This window comes from Tenrec ecaudatus, chromosome 5, assembly GCF_050624435.1.
Source record: "Tenrec ecaudatus isolate mTenEca1 chromosome 5, mTenEca1.hap1, whole genome shotgun sequence".
Classification (NCBI taxonomy): domain Eukaryota; kingdom Metazoa; phylum Chordata; class Mammalia; order Afrosoricida; family Tenrecidae; genus Tenrec; species Tenrec ecaudatus.
The window spans coordinates 131,405,596-131,431,464 of record NC_134534.1 but is presented as its reverse complement, the minus strand read 5'-3'; the positions used below and the strand labels follow the sequence as shown (position 1 = coordinate 131,431,464).

Genomic DNA, 25,869 nt, shown 5'->3' with positions numbered 1-25,869 from the left:
GACAGTCAGCCAGATGACAGGGTCCGACAGTCCTCAGCTCAAGAGATGTATACTCCAGTAACGCGGTGAAGCAGGAACCTCAAGTTACAGGGACACAGTCCACGGGTTACGTGTCCCACAGGTAGAGTAGCTTGCAAATGGAGGCACAGAACAAGCAAGGCAACCACACACTGGTCTGATGATCCAAGAACAAGAGAGAGAGAGAGGCAAGGATCGCTGAGCCATTTATTGCTCCGCCCTTTAATTAATCTCACATGTGTTCATTGGCCATGTTGGCACAACAAACCTACCTATCCCAGGTATGGTAGTTGGCATTGAGCCCTAAAGCAGTTTATCAACTGAGCAAAATATGTAACAGACAATCTTCTTCTATAGCTGTTTTTAGGTCCCATAGAGGGTTCCACCTCATAGCAACCCTGTGTGCGACAGAGCAAAGCACTGCCCAGTCTTGACAATTCTCATGACAACTGCTGTTATGCTTTTAGCCAATTTATCTTGCGGAGGGTCTTCATGAAGTGAATCTTCATTCATTTTAATATAAGACACAAAAAAAATTTCAATGAACCGAGTCATAAAACAGCATTAGAATCAAACTGGTGTGACGGGGATATAAGGTTCCGGACAGGAAGAACTCAGAGAGCCTAGGTATCATAGAGAGAATTAAAAGGAAGAGAAAGCAGGTCACATTTAGAAGGACTATGTTGTCAGAAGATTGGATGAGCTGAGATGAGATTGGAAGAGCTGTGTTTGGGCCTTTTTAATAAATAGGTCAGGCCAGAGGCAACGGAGGTTTAAAGAAGATGTTCATTTGTGATTGGAGAGTGAAAAGATGTAACACGTTCAAGAGACAGTGACCCCAGGAAGCCAACAACTCGACATCCTGGGGACTGGCACAAAGCTGACTAGGCTGGCATGGGATATTTGCTAACCTCAGTGACCAGAGGGAAACAAGAGAAGCGTGAACTGGCTTTGTGGACCAGGACCTAAGCTAGGTAGCTTTACATGCATTCTTCCAATTAAACAATGGCACCTTATTACCTATAAGGTATCGAGCCATTTTGCAGAAAAATGAAAGTAAAGTCCAGAGATGGTAGAGGTAGTGTTGCAGGTGCGCAGAGACAGGAAATGATGATAGCTTAGGAGTTCCTACTGAAGTGTCTCTAACCCAGTTCTCGATTTGTTTTCTAACGTGCACAATGGAATGCCTCTCCACCAAAGTCGGACAATTATTTATTTTTACGTCAGAGGCACTTCACATGAGATGATTTCAAGAGCTTCGCAGAACTCAGTTAATCCATTACTACTCAGTCACCGTGCCTTCTTTTATAGTTCCGTCATAATTTTAGGTCTACCTTATGTTTTAGGGCCTAAGGGAACAGGACTTATCTTGCTGTGCAATTGTTAAGTATTGGATTTGATGAAATTTTAGATATAATTAACAGATGCTTCCAAACTGGTGCCTTTTATGGAATAAAAGGGAAAAAGGAAAATAACTTAACATTTCAGTCTTCCGCTTACGTCGCCTTGGGTTAATCAACACTCTTACTTTCTTCATATTTCTCCCTTTAGTTTTGAGAGAACATTTTTTCCTAAAACATATCGCTACAGGTGCCCCTGCTGTGAAAATCGAAGCAAAGGCAATGGTTTTGGTCATGGGAGAGCTGCCAAGTCCACAGCGCCCATGATGAGAGTCATTGTCTGCTCATTTCCCCCTTTCCCTTTTTTGGATGTTGATGGGACACTCATGTAGTATGAAGTCTGTTTGCTCCTGGCTGTATTTATTTTGTTAAGATTAGAGTTGCTACGATACAGTCATTATTTCAAATTGCAACTGCAGATGCCAACAGTCATAAAATCAAGAGCTAAACTTTTTTTATTTGCTAACTCTAATAAAAAATCTTGAAGGGGCAAGGGGGTTTTCTGGCAAAAAGACAATTTAAAAGTAAAGAATAGCACACCACGTGGCCTGTTTCAGTCCATCATTCTATTAGGTTCTCTTGCTGACATTGAACTATTTGGTTTTAAACTTTAGAGAGAACTCGTGACTTCAAGTGGTTTATTAATTTTGTTTTAGAAACAAATGAGTGGTCAGAGTGTGTAAATTTTATATCCCTGCCTCTAGTAAATGGTTCAAGCCAGATATTTTTCTTTCTTTTTCTTTTTTCCCAATCTGTTGCTAATTAATTATTGTGCTCTGCTCAAAAAGTTCTTTGAGGGATTTGGAGTTTTAACACTTTCTCCCAACATCTTGAGTTGAGCTTCTTAATTGTTCTCATTCTATGAAGTAGACACTCCCAATAGTTCTCCTCCTAATAAGTGTTCCTCTCTTACTATAGAGCTTGTGAACTTGTAATTTTATTATTGCCATTGACATCTTCTCTGTTATTTAAGAGCCACATCCAATTCTTCAGGTTTTATTGTTCTTGACAAGACAAGGTTCTGTATTTTTTTCACAGTGAATCATGGTTTAAAGAATTCAGAATATTTTTCAAATGAATTTCAATTGGCTTTAGGATGGTTCTTTGAGTTTATAGGTAAATATGTTTAACTAATACTTAAAAGAAAAAAAACATCAAACTATTTGGGTGGATAAAGAGTCTCACAGCAGACAAGTTGACAAAGGTTTGTTCTGTGAATGTGTGTAATTGCAAATTACTGTCCAATTTTATTTCGCAAATATTTCCAGCTTCCCCAGAACACTTCAAATACTAATATCCAGAGTTTCTGCTGGCAATTCCTTTGTTTGTCCTGGAAGCATCTTGCAATTTGGGACTAAGAAAATATTGTGTTCCCTTTGTATTTATAGACATAAACATATGCATTTCGTCTTCAGCACATAGCTCTGTTCAGTAGAAGCTAGGTTTAATGGGCAGATTGTCAAATAGTAAGATGACTTCATCAAAACTATTCAGCACACTTGGCTGTGGATGCGGGGGAAGTGATCTTCGATAAAATTTAATCTATTCAGAAAAAGATAAACTATGAAAATATATGACATGTCCTGATATGGTTTGAGTAAAAGTAATATTTGTAATGTCAACATTTAAATACCTTTCCGGAGAGACTCAGAGAATGTATTGTACACTATTGGATTGTATTCATTAAGCCAAACTGGGAACACCCAGTGGAGGCCTCTTCCACTGGAAGCCTGCAGCTCATTGTAATTCCATTAGCGAAACGGCACCAAGGTGGTTTCTGGCCATCTCTTTGGAGACGAAGCGCCTCCTCCAGTTCTGTGGCTATTGCCGACTCAGGATTGTGAGATGCCAGTGTTTGGGAGAGTTGTAATTCTCCCATCTGGGTTCTTAAAACATAATGTCCAGAAGGGAGGGGGATATATCACAATCTTCAGCCCCCACATTCTAGGTTGTTGCTCCGCTCTTCTGGGCTTGGGACCACGTGCATTCTATTTTATCTTCTGATCTTTCCTCAAGTCTAAAATGATGGCTATTCAGATCTCTGTCTGCTTGCATAATAGCATGAACTACTGCTCTGAATAATTTTTTACTCCCCAAATAGTATTTGATTTGCATATCTCTGCTATAGCACGATGGCAAGTTCAGTGTCTTTCCTATTTCCCTTGACCCAGCCCTTGTCGCTTAGTCAGTTCGCTTACCTTGGCCAGGTTAGTGATTATCATATAAACAATCTATTTGTAAACTTGAGCTTGCCTTCTTAGGTCCGTACCTGTTGCATTGGGGGCGGGGGGGCGGAGGGGAAACTACCTAGAGAGGGGCTGGTCCAAAAAGGATGGGGGAAGCGCAGAGCTGCCCTGCACCCAATCTACAGCTTTAAGACAGGCTGTACTGTGCCCAGTCTAGATCAGCCAGCATGAAACTGACACATAGACATCACCAGTTGCTGTTGAGTCCATTTTGACTCATGGAGATCAGGGTAGAACTCGACCACACAAAGTTGTCAAGGCTATGACCTTTAGAAGCAGATCGCCAGACCTTTCTTCTGAGGTGCCTTTGAGACTTTGACCAAGTAATCTAGTGTTTACCTATTAGCACCACCTATACCCTTGCAAGCAAAAAATAAATGCTTATTGTTGTCTGCTATTAAAGTCTGGGGTCATCTCTTACACAGTGTTACCTTGGTAATAGCTGACTGATATAATGTGCCTTGCTATGCTTTCTAATCCAATGTTTCCAAAATGACTTTCTGCACAGCTGAGGAGGTGTAGGTCTAAAGAGACACATCTATCTTAACTGAATCTTTTCATTCTGGCTACAGCTAAAGTTTAACTTCAGTTTGCGTAGATCTAGAAAGTGTCAATAAAGTTATAGTCCAATTTGCAATTGATGTATGTCCAAAACTTGTTGCCGTGTGAAATAGAACAAAATAGAATTTTTTTGAAATCTCGAAATTATTTTTGAAATATTGATACATATAATCTGGGTAGAATTATTACTTGATATATTATTAGGCTTAATGTATATCATATATATTATATGCTGTGATTTTTCAAAGGAATATAGTGTGCCGTACCAAAGTCCCAAGACCTCTCACATGATTTACATCTTTGCAGGACTTTGTTTTTCAACCCTGCCTCTCCCTTGCCCTGCCCGCCACCTCCTACCCAGCACAAAGGACACAGAAAGCTCAATGAAGGTGTAAACTTTTATAGTATGATCTGTCAAATGTATTATTGATATCAGTAGTTCACTTAAGTAGGTTAGAAATATCATAGGTTAGAAGAATGATTCAAAGATTATGACCTCGAAATTTAAGTGAGGGCAGGGGTGCAACATAAATCAGTAAAGTAGGCCAGGTATTGAGACCTTGGCATCCCTAGCCAACTAAAGAATAGGTGCCTCACCTTTAGAAAGCAGCTATTTGACTTCAATTGCTTTTTGTTGTTTGTTTTTCAGACACTATTGCCTTTAACTTTAAAAAGAGTGGTTTTCCACATCACCTTAGTGATGTGGTGCTGCCACAGGGATGCCAGCTCTAGAGGAAAGCATCCTCTCCCTCTGCTCAGCGGAAGGGCCTTTCTTTTGGCATCTGTTAGTCTTATGTGTCTTGGCTAAAACTTGTCCTGGGTTTACGATGTTCTAAGCACAGGGACCCCAGGTTCAAAGAATGTTTCCTGGTGGTTGTCAGACCCTGCTATCTTTGTGAACTTCTCTCTCCTTGAAAGCAATAGACTAGAGGGTATATTGTACAAGAAGGAGAAGGAAAGTGAGGGGCAACAGGGAAAACTATTTTGGAAGTTTGATAAATAATTTAAGCTGTTGAATAAATAAATGGTGAACTGCAATGTAAACAAGCCCCCATCTAATCCACAATTAAAATTGTTTGTTTTAAAGATAACAGATGATGAGGTCACCCCTAGAAAAACTCTTTACATGGGATCAGCGTTTGACCTAAAAGTGTTATATCCTACTCTAACCTCCTTCCTATTTCATCAGATCCTATCCTGAGGACTGATTACATCTTTATATGACTGTCAAACCACCGAGAATCATAGGCAAGTAAACACATATTTTATGTGGATACAATTCAGTCTATGGCAATCCACCCTCTGGCCACAAAGACTCATGTTCTTGCCACCTTTACAATATCATCCCCAAAGTCTTAAACCAATGCCATGTCCCAAATTCCATCTTGGGGGAAATTTTCTCTTCATCGGTGAATCTAGAATACAAGTCATCTGCTTCCAAAGTGCAATGCTGGAATAGACACAAGGTGGACTTTCCATTTCAAATGAAGTTCATTGAAAAGAAAGCAGGGATAACAAGCATGGAGAAACGTAAATACCCAGTAGAACAATTTACATGAGTCCTCAAGGCTTGAAAATAAGCCCTAGTTCTCTGAGACCCTCTGGGCAATGCCCCTGCCCTCCAGATTCTGGGTTTTGGTCATGCATTCTCAATTCTCTCTGGAGGTGCCTAAGCCGGGTGCCTAGAAAATCCAAAGAAGCCATTCTATCCTGTCCCATTGGGTAAATATGAGCCAGAATTGACTCAAACGCAATGGATCTTGGTTTTAGTCTTACTGTTAGGGATTGAATTGTTTGCTCCAAGGAAGTATGCTGAAATTGTTAACCTGGAGCATGACTTTTTTTATTCTGAAACTTTTGGAAATATGGTCTTTGAACAGATCATTCATTACCACGAGGAATTGTGAGTGTACTGGGTGTCTTATTCCCATCAGAGCGATGTCTTAAGAAGAACCTGAAGATACGTAAGGAGACAACAGCCATGCAAAGATGATGTATCTCTCAACCAACAAGCATCAAGGGCCCCTGGATCACAAGCTAGAAGAGAGGTTTGCAAGAGATCTGAGTAAACGTAGACAACACCCTGGTTTCAGATATTTAGTTTCCAGAAATCTAAGTCAACCTTAGTCTGCTCTTATAAATCACCCAGTGGTTGCATTTTGGTTCCACTGGCTTAGGAAAGTAATATAGCTACTACATGATAGGAAGGGTTCAAGATTGTATGAAAACAAACAGAAGCTCTAGTGGACAGAACAGTCTGGTTTATGAAATGGACACTAATGAACTTGTCTGCGATCTAGTAAAGGGTACTGAGAAAACTCGAACACAAAAGGATCCAGGACACCTTCGAAAGAGTGGCAGGGGAGGGCTCTCTAAGAAGGTGCCTTTGAAGAACATCCTGGAATGAAGTGGTAAAGAGCATTTCATTCATAGGGAATGGCAAGTGCAAAGATCTAGAGCTAAGAGTGTTCCTGGTGAGCCATGGAGAAATCCCTGTGGAAGGAGCAGAATGAATGAAGGACAGTGGATTTCATTGCTTCAAGTGGCAAAGGGCAAGGCTAATCTGTGCACCTTGTTTTCACAATGAAAATGTTTCATCTAAACCTGGAATTCAGAACATTGACTAAACACTCAACAAACTATGCCATATCCTATGTGGAGAAGTTTAAAACTCTTCCACCAATAAACTGAAGCAAAAGATATTTTGATAAATATAAAAAAAATTTTAATCTATTAAAGAAGCACAATCACTTTTTATATTTTTGTGTTTTATTAAAAATAATTTTATTGGGGGCTCGTGCAGCTCTGATCACAATCCATAACAATTTCTTCTTTGTTTATTTTTTGTTTGTTTTGTTGTTGTTGTTGTTGCTTTTTCAGGAGAGAGCGCGAACACAGTTCCCCACTACCACAAATTATGCAGTGGAGTTTCCCACATCTGGGGAAATCGCAGGGGTCAGCACATCCGGAGTACAATGGATAAGCCTTGCCCTGGGAAAACCACCTTCGTGATCATGATATCTCCCCTGCCAGGTAAGTATAACAAGTTCTTCTTAAAGCAAAAATACAGATGTTTTTCTATTGTGGCCATTGGAATTATATATCAAGTTTAGTAGAATTTTCTAAAAGGGTTAGCAAATTCAGAGGCAAGATTTATTATGAATCTGTATTGTTTTATTCAAATAACTTAGTTATTGAGTAGTCATATTTATATTTTTAAATTCTTTATAGAACATCAATTTAGGAGGGGTAATTGTACATAACCCAAACCAGTTCCAATTACAAAAAATTGTATGCTAAATAGTCATGATAAAACATTAGTGTCAATTGCATGATCCTAACAGCACTGAAGTCTGTATTTGAATTCTGTTGAATTTAATGGGTAAATTAAAGTCATATTTTAAGACTACTTAAAAGAATCCTTTTGTGGGGAAAAAAAGCTCAACTCCAAGCATGCTAAAATTGCTTATTTTTATTCAATCTGTGCAATTATTGTCAATTATTATTTTGTTTTGTACAAGTTTTACATTATTATAAACAGATGCGAGAAGAAATTGAAGTAATATGATCCATCTTAGATACATAGGATGTAGAAGGACAAAAGAGAGACATTCTTTCAGACATTGCTTCCACTAAACTTTGAGGGAAATTCATTTTCACGTAGAAAGCTTTGGGAACAATAAATGCAGGTCGCTTTTCCCTAATGATAGGTACACAGGTAGTCACACTTAACAATTGAGAAGAGGAAAACAACGTGCCTCCACAAAAACAGGCATTACCAAGAAATTGATTTTGGTTTGTCATGTGCTACAAAAGGAGTTTTTTCTGAACAGTATAAATTCAAAGAAGTCATCTCTACCTTTGTAGAAAGTCCTCCAATCACCTCTCCATAAGAGTTCAAGAACCTACATTTTATGTTTGTCAGTTTGAAACAAACTTCTATGTCATTAAATAATCCATGTGTGTGGAAGTTATATAATCTTTTGTCAATGGGAGAGGATTAAGAGTGAAGGGTGGAGTCTAGCCTGTCAATTGGATCATAGCCAATGAGGCCTCTGTGTGGGCCTGGCCTTCTCCTGAGAATTCTGAGAAATCCTGTACTTCCTTCTGGGCGGCAGGAGACTCTCTACTGGCAAGGCTGACTCCCTGTGAGACATCCCTGAGGAGAAGCCACATGGACCTATTTTGATGCAGCCCTGGGTGCTGAAGAAGTCGTATGGAGATCCCTGCCAGCACTGAGATGCTTACACTGCCACTGGATCCAAAGACTTTCTGCCCACTGGTCTGTGATTGTCCTGAATTCAGCATCATTGCATGTGTTTTATGAGTCTGAGGAGGACTTTATAGACTGGTATTGGACATATGGGCTAGTATCAGACGTCAGGGCTTGGACTGGACTGGGTTGCGATGCTTTCTTAATGTACAATTACCCTTTATATAAAACTCTCTTATACACATATGAGTTTCTATGGATTTGTTTCTCTAGTCTCCCTGGACTAACACAATATCCAATTTAGTGTTACTTTTCTTCCTTTTATAGCCCCTGAGACCAATGTTTAGATCTGAGGGGTAAAGAATCTGATGGGTTTTTAAGACTGTGACCTTTCACTCTCTTTTTGAAGTTTATTTATTTATTTAGGTTTTAAAAGAAAAACATATTCTATGTGGTTTCACATCCCATCTCATCAAATAAAAGCTATAATAGTAGCTGTGTTGGTCCGGGTGGACTAGAGAAACAAATCCACAACACTCATATGTGTACAAGAGAGAACTTCATAGACAAGGGCAATTAAATATTGAGAAAACATCCCAGCCCAATCCAGATCAAGCCCACAAGTCCACCATTAGCCCATACGTCCCATTCCCATTTATAAATTCCTCTTCAGACTCATACAACACATGCGATAAATGCAGGAAGATCACAGGCCAGTGGGTGGGAAGTCTTGTGGATCCAGGGGCAGTGGAAGCATCCCAGTACTGGCAGGGGTCACCACGTGGCTCCTTCTGCTCCAGGGCTCTAGCATAGCTCCATGTGTCTTCTCAACAGGAATGTTTCACAGGGAGTAAACCAGTGCCCTCCCTCCTTAGGGCCTCCAAATGAGGTCATCAAGCTCTGACCTGATTGATGGGCTAAACTCCACCCCTTCACTCTTAAGTCTCAAACTGACAACAGATTATGTAACTCCACAGACTACCCCCTGTCAATGTGACACTTTTGCACAACTTTTTAGCCATATATAATTTTCAAACAACAATAATAAAATCATACCTGTACCTCACAGAATGAAACTAAAATGCATACAATTCATTATGTGCCCCCTTCATTTAAACATAACATTGTATAAGAGAACAAAACAAAAATACCGATGCCTAACGATTGCAGTTAAGTAACACCTATACCTTAATCTCATAATCCAATGAATATATTACCCCATCTATGAAAGTTTGTAAGCCAACCACTTCATGCCTTTACCTTCCCCATTTGGGGTATCCAATTTCTAACTGCCCACTTATATCAACCCAGTGCTCTGAGGAGACAATCATAATCATTGACATGAAGAATCTTCATTCCAGTTGGAACCATGTGACGTCCACATCCATAAGCAAAGTCAAATCAGGACAGACCATCAATAAAGTCTGTAGCAATATATGCCAATTCACAGGCTTAAACATCTTCTCTTCCTCTATTTGGGTTCTGGTCAACTCAGTGTGGGCTGCCTCACCTAGCCTCACCAGGGTGCCCATTGGCTGCCTTGCTTTTAGACTATGGCCCCATAACAAATTCTCAACAACCCTAGCCCCTTTTGACTAGGTCATAAACATCAGACCAGCCAACCCATTCTCATCTTCTCCTTGAATTCTTGTAAACCAGGTCCATGGGTGTCAGTGGCCAGTGTCAACCCATTTGCCTCTTTACTGCAGTGTTTCTCTCACATCTACTCAACAAGTGGATCCAGGTGGTCACCTAGCAAGCATTTCAGCTCACCCAGAGGCTCCCTTTAACAGTTCATTCCTAGAGAGGAATTTTCTTCATGGCTCCAGATTTTTCCCGGCTTCTGACAGAAACCACTAGTTCAAAATCCTTATCTAAACTATGCTATTGATACAAAATATGGGATTAGGCCTCTAACAGTATCAAGCCAAAGCCAGGCTTTCTGTCAGTCATTTTGACCTTCTGTCAAGCATTTTCCCCAAGCAGCACTGAGAAATTCAAGTAGCGATTTCATCCCCTGAGCTCAAAATAAACATTAATCACATTCATTTTTGCCATTTCACACAGGAATAACCAAACTACAACCAAACAAAACAATCAAAACTCTCACCTCCCATATTCTTCCCAGAAAATAATCCAGTAAACTGCACGGACATATCTGACCTTTGGCTAGTCAAAGAATAAAAACTACCATGGGGCAGAGATCAAATAAGGATCCACTCTCCATCTTTATGATTTGTTTCTCTAGTACCCCACTCACAAGGTACCATAATGTGTTAGTCTGGGTGGACTAGAGAAATAAATTCATAGATACTCCTTGTGTATAAGAAAGAGCTTTATATATAAGAGCAGTTGAATATTGAGTAAACATCCCAGCCTATTCCAAATCAAGTCCATAAGTCCAATATCAGCCCATATGTCCAATACAATCTATAAATTCCTCTTCAGACTCATGCAACACATGTAATGAGACTGAATGCAGGATAACAGACCAGAGGGTAGAAAGTCTTGTGGATCCAGTGGCAGTGGAAGCATCTCAGCTCTGGCAGTCACTACATGGCTTCTTCTGCTCCAGGGCTCTAGTGTGTCTTCTCAACAGGAATTTCTCGCATGGAGTGAGCCTGTGTCCCGCCACCAGCAAGCTATTTAACTCCTTAGTGCCTCCAAATGAGATCATCAAGCTGCGACCTGATTGGCAAGCTAAACTTCACCCCTTCCCTCTTAAGTCTCAAATGACACCAGATTATGTAGCTAATGCAGTAGCCCATTAAATGCCCCCATAAATATGGTTCTTTTTTGTATTCCCTATGCTTACTGCCTCCCAATATAACTTTCTCTCCCCATCCCTGGGTCTGCTACAGGCCTCCCTGCAGCCTTCAGGTTTTCTGAGCCTTTGGTGTAAAAACCACTTCTCTTTTTCTTTGTATCCTTATAATAATGGTGTCATTAGATATTTATCTTTATAAGATTGACTAACTTTGCTAAGCATAATGTTCTCTGGTTTTGTCCATGTTTCACAGTGTTTAACAGAGTAATCCTTGTTTTTTTTAATTGATGCATCACATCCCATCATATAGATACACCAGAGTTTGCTTATCCATTCCTGTATAAGAGTTTTTTTTAATATTTCCATCTTTCTTGCTATTATGGAAATTGCTGCAATAAACATAGATGTGCATATGTACATTTGTGTTCTTTATTTCTTTAGGGTATGTATACTATAAAGAGATCGCAGGATCCTAAGATAATTGTATTTGCATTAGTTTAAGGAAGCACCATACTGATTTCCATACTGGCTGTACAATTCTATCATCCCACCAGCAATGTAAGAGCATTCCAATCTCTCCATGGCCTCTCCAACATTTATCATTATCTGTCTTTTTTTCATTTGTGTTAACAGTATCAGTGTAAGGTTGTATCTTATTTTTGTTTTAATTTGCTAATGAACGTGAACATGTCTTCATAGGCTGTAAAACATCAGTAAATTGTCTTTTCATATCTTGTGCCATTTTTATATGGTTTATTATTATTATTATTATTATTATTGGAGAAAAGGTAGCAGCCTTCTCTCATAAAGAATCAGAGCCTTGGAACACATGGCAGGAGCAGGTACTCTGTCTGGTAAGATGACGATGAGTTGAAATACCTTGATAGAAATGGCTTTTATTCTTGTCCATGAAATAAAGTTACTCACTCAAACAGATTTGTAGAAGCTTTTAAGAGTCCATGGAGAAATGGAATAAAAAGATAATGATATTTTTCTATAAACTTTTTGAAGTACTCTTATATAGAGAGAAAGAGAAGAGACAGAGAGACTGACTTATTGACATTGTTATAGCCCATTGGATTCAGTTATAATTGAAGATAGCACAATTCCTCGACTATATAAGAGACACTAGAGTCTCATTTTTAAGGTAGTTTGAGCCAGAATTCTATCAATTGCAAATGGAGAGTATTGACTAGCACAATCTCTTAAAATATTCATTTGCTCTAAGCCAACACTCACACGGCTGGAAATTTACAGAATGTAACAAGAAACTATGCAGTCAAAGCTGCATGTGTTTGAAGCATCTTTTCAGTAGTGAAAACTTTAAATTTATATAAATAGTCATTTATAGGGAATTGAAACCATGTGATGAAATGTTATTAACCAATAAAAATTGTTTAGAAGACTGTCAATGAGATGAAAAATTTATATGTCATGGCAATGCTGAGTAAAAAGGGGGGGGCACAAAATTATATAAGATTTACTTTAACATTATATATATATATGTTTTTAAATGTATTTACAAGAAGAAAAGACACAAAAATGTTGATCAGATGGGTAGAATAACCCTGGGGTTGATCTTTTAAACTTTTTTTACTCCATAAAACTTTTCTACTGTACATTTGCTAGCTTTATAATTAAAATTTACATATAAAAAATTTAAAGCTACCAAAATGGTAAAGAAAACTACAAGATATATATGAGGTGCTTCCAATATCTGTGCAAAGCTCCATTATCTTTTAATTTCATTTTTCCACAAACATTTTAAAGCTCCGTAGTAATAGAACATTTACTTAATTTAGTCCTAACTAATGAGATTAATAAAATGCATTTATTTGTTCAATTTCCTATTTATTATTCAATGGCTCCAAGTATTTCTGAGGTTATATTTCAAAAGTCTTGGGATAATCTTTATGAAAGGCCTTTGTTTTTTGGTCTATTGCCTGGGTCTCGTCTCAGATGTAGTCATTTCCCAGAATAAACCCTATTCATAGTCGATGCCCGGAGGTGGATAAAGTCTGTGTCAATTTGCTGGACCACATTTTCCAGGGTAGTGTGGTGGTCTTCCATTGTATTATCAAATGTAATTGCCTTCCATTTTCTGAGGGTATGTAAGTATTCTACATTGTGTAGGTTATCAATCCCAACCTCTATATGTTAATGAAGTAAGATTAGTGTGGGTGTCTCCAGTCAGAGATTTTAAAGAGGACATGATTCAAGTTGTATCCTTACTCTAGTACATAGCCACACCCTAATTCAAGTAATACTCCTATTTGATTTCAAGGCAGTTTCCTTCAAGGTGTGACCTGCACCAATGTATTTACCTATTTATGGATGTACTAGCAAGGTACTCCCTTGCTCTGGATCCTGCATCCAGTTTTACCATTATCTGACCTCTTGTTCTGGAGACATGAGCTAGCATCCTGACATATAACCTGCCAATTCTAGGAGTGGCAAGCTTCTGTAGTCTTCTGAGTTAATTGCCTGCTATCTGACTTGTTGATTTGGGGATTCACCAGATTCTACAGCCCCTTGAACTAATAGCTTATCATCTGATTGGGGCTTCATCAGCCCTTGAAACCTCTTGAATCACAAGAAGGATCCAACCTGATACCACACATTTGAGACTTTTCAGTCTCTGCAACTATGTAAGTATTTGAATCTCTCTCTTTCTCTCTCTCTCTCTCACACACACACACACACACACACTATGTGTATGTAGATATATATACATACATACACACACATAGTTTGTATGGACCACATATATGTGTTTCTATATGTATGTGTTTACATATACACATGTAGTCAATACAAACATGATGGTTCCACACGATGGCTCCATCTATGGGCTAAAAGATAAGAACAATTGAGGATGACCCAGAACCAGGCGGTGTTTGGTTCTATTGTACATAGGGTCTCTATGAGGCAGAACGAACTTTAAGGCACGTAATCACAGCAACAAAAATATGAGGCAGTAGCACCCCCCAAAAAATGGATTTTTCCCCCAAAGCTTTGTATTTAATTTTTTTTTTTTTTACAAAACAACCTTATCACTTTCAAAGTACTCTCCACTACACTCAATATATTTGTCAAATCTTCGATCCATTCTTGGAAACATTTTTAAATTCATCTGGATGGCTGACAGCACTGGCCTCGCTTTGTTCTTCCTTTTCCACATTGTCAAATCGCTGTCCTTCCATGTCCCTCTTCATTTGCGGAACCAAAAAGAAGTTGCACAAAGTCAGGTCAGATGAGTAAGGTGCATGGGACAAGAGAAGCATGCTGCTATCATTGCCAAAAACTTGCACATTGAGAGGACTGTGTGGACAGGTGCATTGTCGTGGTGGCAAAGCTAGTCCTCCGTCTGCCACAAATCAAGCCTTTTTTGTCACACACTGTTACACAATCTTTTCAGAACCTCTAAATAGAAAGCTTGATTAATAATCTGACTGGTGGAATGAATTCCAAATGCACCGAGTCAACCCTTTTCATCCATTTGGAAGTTGATGGATGTCCAGAATGAGAGTTGTCATCCATCAACACGAGGAACCCATGCATACACTTGAGTTTTTCCCATAGCGCTGTCCTTACAAGCCGTGTTCAACATCACAAAAGTTTCTGCAACATTTTTCCTGAGCAGGAGACAAAATTTCACAGCTGCATGCTGTTCTTTTAAATAAGCCATCACAAGAAACGAGTTTCAAGTGAGACTGCTTTTATAAAAATATTCACTGCCACTGGAGAGAACCTGTCCAGGTGACACCACTGGGTGCACCAACTCAGAGTGAGTTGCTTGATGCTCACCTAGTAGGAAAAATGTGTATTATCAAAGCTCCACTGTGCCCAGTGCAATTCTGTTTTGTTTGTTTTTGTGTGTGTGGGGGGGGGCAGTACCAGTATATATACACCGGTATCTATACTGAGAGTATGTTTACGATAAAATAGAGGAAAGAAAATGTTATTAAGAGCATCATAAGGAAGATTATATATTTATTATATTATACTATATTTATTGATACCATAAATTTACAAGATGAATTACCTTCATGTTGAGTGGGCTGAGGAGAAAGGAGAGGTTGGGTTGGTCTTACTGTCTCCAAGGGGGCAGAAATGCAAGAAGAGGTAGGAGAGGCTGGTACAGGTGGTGTAACATTAGGAAGTGTCTTTAGTCTGACATTTTTACTTTTTAATTTCCCTACGAAAATATTTCTATATGGTCCCAATCTTTCTTCCACAATTTATCGGTGTGCCTTTTCTCATAGCAATGCTGTGCTCACATAATGCTGCATTTCAATATGAGATAAAAAGGTATTTTGTAAAAAGTGCAAAACTATTGGGCCTACTGTGATGACATCATAGATTTCCTTTTTATTCAGTGGTCCTTGCATTCCATTTCTACTGGAATGGTGGGGAAGTGCAGCTGCAGACCTCAGTCTGAGCACATATTGTGTAATTCCACTTTTTCCTGTAACGTCACCACTTTCCTCTGCTTCTTGGGAGCTCTTCCAGCATCACCAGTGGCACTTCATCTGGATACTGTGATATTCAATGTTTAAGAAAATACATGAGAGCTGTGGGACATGACTTTTATTGTAATACTCAGTTTAGTGCAGAGATGTACTCTTCATACAAAGATAATTAGTATCACAAGGTTTTAAGCAGTAAATCTTATGATAGTACAATCTGTTATGATAGATTTACTTGTTTACAATTGATTTACATTTATTACAGGATAGTAAATAATAAACTAGTCTTAGCACAACAACAATAAAACTCAAATTCACTACCATTAAGTTGATTCCTATCAATACCCTATAAAGACAGGGTAGAGCTGCTCATATGGGTTTCCAAGATGTAATTCTCTATTGGAGTGGAAAGCGTCGTCTTTCTTCTGCAGAGCAGTGGGTGGTTATGAACTGCTGACTTTGTGGTTAGCAGCCCATTACATTGCCCACTATGCCACCAACGCTCCAAAATAGACTAGCATCTACATATATATCTTATTCTTTCATAGCATACCGAATTTAATTTCCCCCTATTATTTTGATCTTAGACTATGCAGTTCATCTGTGTGTTTTTCAAATTGCTGCAAATCTCTCAAAACATTTCCTAGTACAATAATTGAAAAAAATATCTGATTAGAAGTGGATCTATGTATTCCAAATTTATGTTGTCCAAAGGTCAACTCTAGTATGTAAGACAAGGACCCCTATGTATTTTATTCAATGTTGTATGGGAAAGGAGGACTAAGTAGGGCTCTCTGGATAATGTCCTATGAAGGCTTTGTTTTTGTTTCCTCCCTGAAATTCATTTTCTATTCTTTTCCCACCTGAAAGCAGTAGTGTTGTTATACGCTGTGTTGTTATATGCTATGGTAGATTTGGCTTTGACTCATAGTGACCTTATGGATGCAGAATAAACTGTGGCCTAGTCCTGTTCCATCCTCACAGTTATTGCTATGTGTGGATTCATTGTTGCAGCCACTGTGCCAATTTATCTCGCTGAGGTTTTCCCTGACCTTTCCTGGACCTCCACTTTACAAAACAAGTGAGGGGGGAAGATGGCGCTGAGGTAGGAAGACTGGGAAGCTGAGTGAGGGATCTAGGATATGCAATCAAGGCACCCCAGGGCTCTGCTCTGGACCATGGGCCAACCTTCCCCACACTATGTTCCTCATACTCACTGCCGAGCTGCTGTGGCCTGTGGCCTGGTGCCTGGGCTACCCGAGCGAGCACCATCTGTACCACATGGTCCCCTAGTGACCTCACATTGCATACTCCCCATGTTATTGCCTGTCCATCACATGCCTTACTGGACACAACCACCCAGCCCACGATACCTGAGCCAGCCACCCTAGCTTCCCTCCAAATAGATAAACCTGGTGTCTAGGGAAAGAAGTGGCTGGCTTACAAACTTTCATAGGTGGAGCAATATATTCATGAGCTCAAGGTGTAGATGTTCACTGAACTGCAATTGTTAAGCATAGAATAGTATTTGGTTCACTTATGGAATATTATATTTAAATGAGGATGGCACATTTTTGAATTGTTTGCATTTTAGTTTTACCCTGAAAGGTACACATATGATTTTATTATTGTTGGTTTGAAAATTATATATGACTAAAGAGTTGTGTGAAAGTGTCAAGTTGACAAAGGGTGGTCTGTGGTAGTTACAAAACCCTGTGTCAACCTGAGACTATTAAGAGTGAAGGGGTGGAGTTTAGCTTGTCAACCAGGTGGTAGCTTGATGACCTCATTTAGAGGTGCTGTGGAGATAAATAATTCACTGAAGGCCAGACCCACACTTCTCTTCTTTGGATTCCTGATAACAAACCACATGGAGCTAAGCTGATGGAGCCAGAACCCTGCGGCTGGCGGGGCCATGTGGAGACCCACCCCAGCGCTGAGATACTTCTATAACCATTACATCCACAAAACTTTCCACCCACTGGCCTGTGATCTTCCTGCATTTGGCATCATTGCATGTGTTGTGTGAGTCTGAAGAGAAATTTATAGACTGGTATCAGACATATGGGCTACTATCGGACTCGTGGTCTTGAGCTGGACTGGGCTGGGATTTTTTTCTTTCATATAAAGTTCTCTCTTACACACATGTGAGTGTCTATGCATTTGTTTCTCTAGTTAACCTGACCTAACACAATCTGTTCCCATCAAGATTTATAGCCCCAGAAACCCAATGTAGAGTCGCTGCGTTGGAATCAACTCAATGCCATTGGGTTTGGGTTTGGGGGAGCAGACGTATATTTCATGAAATTGAGTGCTCTGTTTTGGTATTCTTTCAAAGTGTGACTGCTTTAGCAGATATTTAAATCGCTTAGGCTCAGCATGATTCTTGTAGGTTGGGTCTGTAGAAATTACTTTCAGGTCAATTTAGCTTCTCTTCTAAGTTATGACTCTTCTGCGTGCCTGTGCATTCAAAGATGTTTCTTACTGCTTGTTGATTCGAATTGAAATGCTCCGTAAGCCTGAAACATATTGGGCCTACAGCCCCTGGTAATTGTTCTTTCCCAGGATGATTGTCTTGCCTGGACTCATAGGGTTTTACCCTGAACATGTAGATCGGACATAGTCCAAACCACTCAAAACCACTCTGAACATTTCTGGAATCATTTGCCTGCCTTGCCTCTTCCACTTAGGTTCCCCGTCATGAACATTCTAGTCTTTTTTTTTTTTTTTACTTCCAGAACACTGATCTCTATCTTCTCCATGTGGTGACAGAGCCTGGCTCTCTTTGGCTTCCCTTTTCCATACCACAGTTCTCAAATTACCTCCAGGTGGAAGGCATGGGTGATGAGATCATTTCTCCTCTCAGGGGTCACACCCCTGCACTTCCGTTGGTACTATGACTAAAAGAGTTGCTTCCTATGTTTTTTTCCAATTTTCCAGATGTTAACAGCTGAAAGGTGATTAGACACCTTCCAATATGTGCACTTTCAAGTTTTAAAATTTTTGTTATTTTATAAAAAAGTATTTTCCATTATATATTTTACATAAAGCATTACTTATAAAATAATAGAATTATAAATATTTTAATTATTGCATAGTTTTGCAGTAGCGTTTTGCCTCCTCTCCACCACCATCTTTTTTTTTTAACATATAAAAACAGTCTCAGGAAATAGTAATGCCTTGAGGCTCTCTTGACCTCTGAAAGAATCTGGTGTTGTCAGTGGGAGATCAGCTATCTCCTTCTCCAAAACCCACTGCCATCAAACCTATGCTGACTCATAGTGACCCCCTGTAGGTTTCTGAGACTGTAACTGTTTACAGGAGTACAAAGTCCAGTATTTCTCCTGAGGAGCAGCTGTTTTCGAACTGTGGACTATGTGGATCACAGCCCACAGCATAATCACCACACCACCAAGGCTCAGCTGTCTCCTTACTTGAGTTTATTTGGGTAATTTTTACAGTGCAGGACTTCATCATCTTCCAAGCTTATAAACCAGATTTTGTTTATGAAGAGTGAATTTATATTCAAAGACTAACTCACAGACATCAGGCACATTTAAGAACTAAATATCAGTTTGCTAATTAATTTATAGAAGAACCACAAAGATGAAAGCGTGTGAATCCAGATAAATAGGATATTCTTTGCCTATGGGAGACTCGCCGCATGGGGATTTTTGGTGAGCATGGAATTTTTTTTTTAATTAGGTGAGTCAAATAAGTCAAATAGTTGTTGGCATTAGGTTCAAAACAAGTCATTCAGGGTTCAGTGTAGCAACAATGAAACTCAAAACCTTCCTCTAGTTCTTGAATGCTTCCTCCCCTCCCAATTATCATGACCCCAATTCTACATTGTGGACCTGGTTAGACCAGAGGATGTACAGCGGTGCAGTAGGGATCTGGAAACACAGGGAATGTAGGATGGACGAACCCCTCAGGACCAGCGGTGAGAGTGGCGACACCGAGAGGGAAGGGGGTGTAGAAAGGGAGAACCGATCTTGGGAATCTATGTGTAACCTCCTCTCTGGGAGATGGGCAATGGAAAGGTGGGTGAGGGGAGATGCCGGGCAGTATAAGATAAGATAAAATAATTACTTATAAACTATTAAGGGTGCAGGGGGAAGAGGGGAACAGGGAGGGAGGGGGAGGGAAAAACAGAAAACGAGCTGATTCCAGGAACCCAAGTGGAAGGCAAATTTTGAGGATGAGGGCAACGAATGTATAAGGGTGCTTTACTCAATTGATGTATAATTGTAATAAGAGTTGTATGAGCCCCAATAAAAAGATTTATTAAATTTTAAAAAAACAAGCAGTCACTTAACTATTTAACCATTATTGACTGGGTACCTACAATATGTCATTCACTTCACTGCAGACTCCTTCTATGGGCAGGGCAGAGTCAACCCTGTGCTGTGAGTTATTAGGCAAACACTAAGAAAGTAGTAGCAGTGAGATGAATCCTGTCATATGAAAATACAGAAAACTATGGGAATTCTTGCAGGCAGGTGCATATTAAATAGTCTAGGATTTGACTAAGCTCTTTGGGGAAGTCATAAGTAAATCAAGATATGGACAAATAAGATGAAGAAGGCAGAACTAATATAGTGAAGTATTCCCAGAAAGTCTAATATTCTTTTTACTGATTGTAGGCAAACCCAAGTCGAGGCATAGGTTTGGGAGTGGATGTGAAGCGATAAAAAGTGAGTATAAGAATCAGAACATCTCTTTTGACTTCGGGACTTTGATTACCACTACGTACATCCCTTGACCCTTGCCTGCCACCTGGATACACCTTGCACATACACACACACACACACACACACACACAAACACATAGTTTCATGAATGTACCTTCCTAACCACCTTGGGATTTTGAGGATAAGGCTGGGATATCAAGCTTGAGAAAAGTTGGAAATTATAATTCCTAGATCCAAGAACCTCAGTATGACTGTGCTAATTACATCTAAATGTAATTGGAGTTATGACATATGACTGGGAGTATGACTCAGCAGAGGGCAATAGCTAAGAGCACAATTCTAGTTAGGAGTACAATTCTAGTGTGTTTGCATGCCCTTAGGTAAATATTGAGCTCAATTTACCTAGGTATAAAGAGGGTACAATCATGGTTCCTATTTCAAGCAGTTATTGTGAGAGCTAAATGAGGTGATATAAGTGAAACTGAAATGAAATCTTTAAAGTTATAGTTTTTTTTTAATCAAATGGGTGCCTTGTAAATCGGTTTGGCATTGTAAGTCTATCTTGCATTAGAGACAGCACCACAGAGACCCAAAAAAGATGGTGCTAAACTCTCTCATCCATTAACCAATTGACAAGCATCAAAAGCCTCTTCCCTCTCTGAACAGGCACATTTTAAACCCTTGTGAAGAGCCCCGAAGAGATGTTTTTGCACATTATGTAGACAAGCTAGAACAAGTTGACCAGGTGGTTCCTCAATAAGATGCCAACCTGAAAGGCAACAGTCAGTAGATGAGGGATGCTTTCACACGGGTCTTTGGATCTTACTTAACAGGATGCTTTTCTGAAAGAAAACAAGAGTGTGGAGAGCTCTGCAAATGCTTTCGTAAACCAAACTTTCTTCCCCAACATTCCTTACACCCCTCTTCTCATCGTGTCTTTGTCTTCACTTAAGCAACCTTAACCAGGATGCCCCTTTATTGTAAGAATAGTTCTCTCTCTCAGGGAATTTATGTTTTAATCTATGAATTGTAAAAAGTTGATTCAATCTTTACTTCTTTGATGTTATTTGTTAGTTGTTTCAAGTCAATTCCAACTTATGGTGATCCCATGTATTACATAGTAGGAAGAACTCCAAAGGTTTTTCTTACTTAGAGTTTTATCAGAAGTAGATTGCTAGGTTGGTGGATTTAAGCCTAACATTTAGGTTAGTAGTCTAGGGCAAATTGTAAGCATGTAATTGTGTGGTACACAATTTCATAGTAACTTGATAAAAGAATGGAAGGGTGGAGTCTAGCCTGTCATTCAGGTCACAGCCTGATGATCCCCTCTTGTGGGCATGGCCTTCTCATGAGGATTCTGGGGATTCTCTCTTGATTCTACCATCAGAAGAGGTGGGCCCCCCTCTCTCTCCTTCCTTCCCTCGCTCAACTATACCTTCCTGTTGACAAGTCACATGGAGCCATGCTGATGGCAGTCAAAGCCCTGGAGATGCATCCACTGCCATTGGATCCACAGGACTCTCCACCCACTGGCCTGTGTTGTTACTGAATTCAGCATCATTGCATGTTCTGCTTGAGTATGAAGAGGAATTCATGGGCTAATCTTGGACATATGGGCTAATATAGAACTTATGGATTTCATCTGGACAATGTTGGGATATTTTATTGATGCATAATTACTTCTTGATATAAAGTTCTTTCTTAAACACATAAGAGTGTCTTTGGATTTGTTTTGCTAATCAGCCTGACCAGACATGAACTGCTTGTTTTTAATGTTAAAATTTTTATTTATAAAGATTAATAATATTTGTTCAATATTGTATAATTATATTTCATCAGCTTCTTTTTATGACAACACTATCTCATTTTCCATACTATCCTAGAGATATGTGAATATAGTTTCTATATTATCTATGGTTAAGATTTTAAGCAAAACCGTTTTAAAAGGATATAGCAAATATCACTGTAGATTATATATTAGTATGACAAAATTCATTACGTTTGGGGAGCCCGAATCTGCTGTTCCCATCTCCATAGATTGGGGCATCCCAAGGGGATAAAGTTAATAATGAACTTGTTGAATGGATACAGCTAACTTTATATCTCATCATTTGCTTTATCCAAGCTGTCACGAATGACCAGTCTTGGTCACTTTCTGAGCAATTAATCTTTCTTTTGTTGTGCCAATAAATGGAGTTGGTTGTCTTCCAAAATTACTGACAGGGAGTATGGGGTAAATTTCAATTTTGATCAATTTTATCAGATTATGTTGTGATTTTATTCTTACTTTCCCCCAATTTCCTGAATAGTGAAGGAAGATTTATTTTATGTAAAGGACAAAAGATAAGCTAGGAACTGAAGGATGCATCTTAGAATTGTGAAAATTATCTATCTTTTTCTGATATTATATAGTTTTTTATTTGGCTTAATTTTATATGATTTTAAACTCCCATACAATTTTAACAACTGTAACTTCATGGTAACTGCCTTATAGCCAATTAAAAAATAAAAGGGCTTTACCAGGTGAGAGGTAAGCTATTTGTTAGGGAACAGACTTTGGCCAGGAAGAGGGGGAATTTCACACGGGCATTGACGTATTCAGAGGATGTGCTCACCTTCTGAAAAGCACACTTGAGGATTGGAGTCTTCCCTCAAATCTTCTACATCTTTTTTTTGAAATCATTAAGATTTCAGTATTCATTCTTTTTAAAAATTTCCCTGATGATTAACAAAAGTTTTCTTAAATTTTTATTGATTCTAGCAACCCCTTTGTTGGAGTACTTCAAAAAGTATCCACTTTATGGTCATTATTTGCTTTAGTACTATTTTTCTTTAACAACATAATTCATACTCTTATTAACAAATATGTAGTATCATTAGATTTATTTTTAAACTCTATGAAAATTATATATTTTGTGAAGCCCATATTGTATATGCCAAATATTAATAATTATCATTGAAATGAATTGTACCATAGTACTCTCTTTTGAGGTGAAAGCTACTTCAGATTCTTCTATCTCACAGCCATCAAGTCAATCGTGACTCACAGAGACCCTGTGGGACGGAGCAGAACTGCCTTTATTTCTGAGACTATCTCGTAGAACCTTATCGTTCTCCTGCGGAGCAGCTGGTGGTTTCGAAATGCTGACCTTAGAGTTAGCAGTCAACATGTGACTGTTACACTACCAAGGCCCCTTTCCCCCTTCTTGTATCCTATACTCAAGTGAAACCCACTACCATCGTGAAGCTTAGCTCACAGTGACACTATTGGACAGTATAGAAACACTCCAAGGCTGTAAACCTCTAAAGAAGAAGATTGCTTTATCTTCCTCCTGAAGAGTGGCTAGTAGATTTGAACTGCTGACCGTGGGTTTGGAGCACAATTCTTAAACCATTGTACCACCAGGGATTCTTTCATACATACATGCACACACTCACATATGTACTAAAAGGTGTTTCAAAAAGTTTGTGGAAGAAATGGAATTTTAAAATGATGGGACTTTTCTATGAATTTTATGAAGCCACTTGGTGTGTGTGTGTGTATATATATAGCTGTGTGTGTATATATATATAGTTGCATGTGCATGTATATATATAGTTGTATGTATGTATATATTTATAGTTCTGTATGCATATGTATGTGTTGTGTATATATAGTTGTATATATATAGTTGTGTATGTATATATATAGTTGTGTATATATATATATAGTTGTGTATGTGTATATATAATTGTGTGTATATAGCTGTGTGTGTATATAGCTGTATATGTGTATATATAGTTGTGTGTGTATAGCTATGTGTGTATATATAGTTGTGTGTATATATAGTTGTGTGCATGTATATATAGTTGTGTGTGTATAGTTGTGTGTATATATAGTTGTGTATATATAGTTGTGTATATGTATATAGTTGTGTGTATATATGTAGTTGTGTGTGTATATATAGTTGTGTGTGTATATAGCTGTGTGTGTGTATATAGCTGTGTGTGTGTATATATAGTTGTGTGTATGTGTGTGTGTGTGTGTGTATATATATAGTTGGATGCAGGTTCAGACTCATCGAGACCTTATGTACAACAGAATGAACCAGGGCCTTACCCTGCTCCAAGGGGTCCAAGGGAGCAGGCCTGGTCCTGCTGCAGTCCCCAGGGTGTGGCCGGAGCCCTTCGTTGAAGTCACGGTGTCAACCCTTCTTATTGAAAATCTTCCTGTTCGAGTTTACTCCTTGCTTGTCCTTGACAAGCACTGGTCTCTCAGAAACATGTCTAAAGAACTTGAAAGGAAGTATCTGCTTCTTAGGAGTATTCTGGCCACGTTTCCTCAAAGACAGATTTGTGTGTTCTTCTGTCAGTGCATGGTGCTTTCAATGTTCTTCACCAACCCCTAATCCAAATGGGTCACTTCTTCTCTAATTGTCCTTATTCAATGTCTAGCTGCCACAGCTATATGAGGCGATTGAAAATACCAAGGTTTGGGCCAGGCGTCAAAGAGACAGCTTTGCTTTTCCACACTTTACAGAGACGGTGTGCAGCAGATTTACATAGTGTCGTACATTGTTTGATTTCTTCACTGATGCTTCGATGAGTGTTGACCATGGATCCAAGTCAAATGAAATCCCTGATAAATTTGACCTTTTGTTTATTTTTTTAATGATGTCTATTGGTCCAGTTGTAAGAAAAATTTTTTAAATGGAATCACCTTCCATGCTGAAGACAGCAGTTCTTGATCTTCATCAACAATTGCCTCCAATCCTCCTTTTTTTCAGCAAACTAAATTGGGTAATTTGCCTATCTCAGGTTGTAAATGAACTATCCTTCAATCATGATGTCATGTCATTCTTTATATAGTAAAGTTACCTGGATTATTTGCTCAAAATTTAGATTGAATATTGAAAAATATACGAATATTGAAAAATATACAAATATTGAAAAATACACAACTTTTCTGATTTTAAACCATTCATTATCCCCATGTACAGATTCTACAAGAGCACAATTAAGTGTTCTGGAAATTTCATTGGCATTATCTATATCTATATATTATTATCCATATATATATATTTAGCATCTTAGAAAATGTATAATGAGATATTATGGAAAATCATGCAACTATTTTTCCAAGTTCTTTCATATTTAATTTCTTGCATATTACAAAGGTCAAATATAAAAGGAGTTAAAAGATACTATGATGGGAGACTTTAATATCTCTCAATTTATTTGATTTCTAAGTATACATCTGTATTTAGTATTTCATATATATTACACTGTTATTGTGTTGATTCAAACTAACAGTGACCCTCTGTAGCCAAGGGTCCCAAGCTGACTTGGCCAACTGTCCCCTTTTCAGAAAAACATATATCAATCAGCATCCCCCTGGCGAATACAGACTTTCATAAGACAGCTTCCTTTCAAAGAGCAGTGGGTGGGTTTGAACTGCCAGCCTTGTAGATGAATATAAATATATGAATAACTGAAAAAAGTAGAATAATACAATTATTTTA

The 25,869-nt window shown here is 38.7% G+C and overlaps 1 protein-coding gene, 1 non-coding gene and 1 pseudogene across 3 annotated transcripts in view; all 3 read right to left on the bottom strand.

The window, feature by feature from the left end:
• The window catches only part of MDFIC2 (MyoD family inhibitor domain containing 2), a 170,964-nt gene that overhangs the window by 89,940 nt on the left and 55,155 nt on the right, over positions 1-25,869 (bottom strand). The window lies entirely within an intron of this gene.
• LOC142448520 (serpin B6 pseudogene) overlaps positions 1-25,869 on the bottom strand; it is a 62,777-nt pseudogene that overhangs the window by 12,136 nt on the left and 24,772 nt on the right.
• On the bottom strand, positions 7,103-7,266 carry LOC142449695 (U1 spliceosomal RNA). Its single transcript, XR_012784814.1, has one exon. It is a non-coding gene; the product is annotated as a U1 spliceosomal RNA (small nuclear RNA).